Raw genomic sequence first — 651 nt, forward strand, 5'->3', positions numbered from 1 at the left:
GGCAATGGCCCCTGTGAACTCTAATTAATCTTTTTGGTTAAATTAATGTTGGTTCAGTTCCAGCTTCCTCCTCCCTGTAGGCACGACAACACTCTGCCTACTCTTCTGTCCTCCCTGTTTGGTACTTCCTAAGGGGATTCGATTAGTATATATATATATATATATATATATATATATATATATATATATATATATATATATATATATATTTTTTTTTTTTTTTTGCCAAGGTTTCCAGGCTTGACTTTCAAAAGTTTTTTGTTTTCCCTGAAAGGGACATTCAGGCTCGATAGTTCTCTAGACTTCAGGGAGCTTGCTTTCCTTCTGCGCCCACCAGCCTGATAAGTGAGCATTCCTACCGTGGTTCCCTCTGACAGTGACTCTGCCTGGCAGGGAATCGTATTGATTTAATAAACAACCGTAGATTAAGTCATAATCAAGACAGCACTTAAAAACCAACCACTCATGTTTCCTAAGGCACATATTTGTTTACTTCATAATTCAGATCTGCAAATTCATCTCATGGTTGCTCAACTTCCAGGATCTTCAAACTCAGCCCACAGTAAAACACCTGTGTCTCAGCATTTTCTGAGAATAAAGTGTGCATCGTTTTCTTTCTTTCTTTCTTTCTTTCTTTCTTTCTTTCTTTCT

Source organism: Arvicanthis niloticus, chromosome 18 (genome assembly GCF_011762505.2).
Source record: "Arvicanthis niloticus isolate mArvNil1 chromosome 18, mArvNil1.pat.X, whole genome shotgun sequence".
Lineage (NCBI taxonomy): Eukaryota > Metazoa > Chordata > Mammalia > Rodentia > Muridae > Arvicanthis > Arvicanthis niloticus.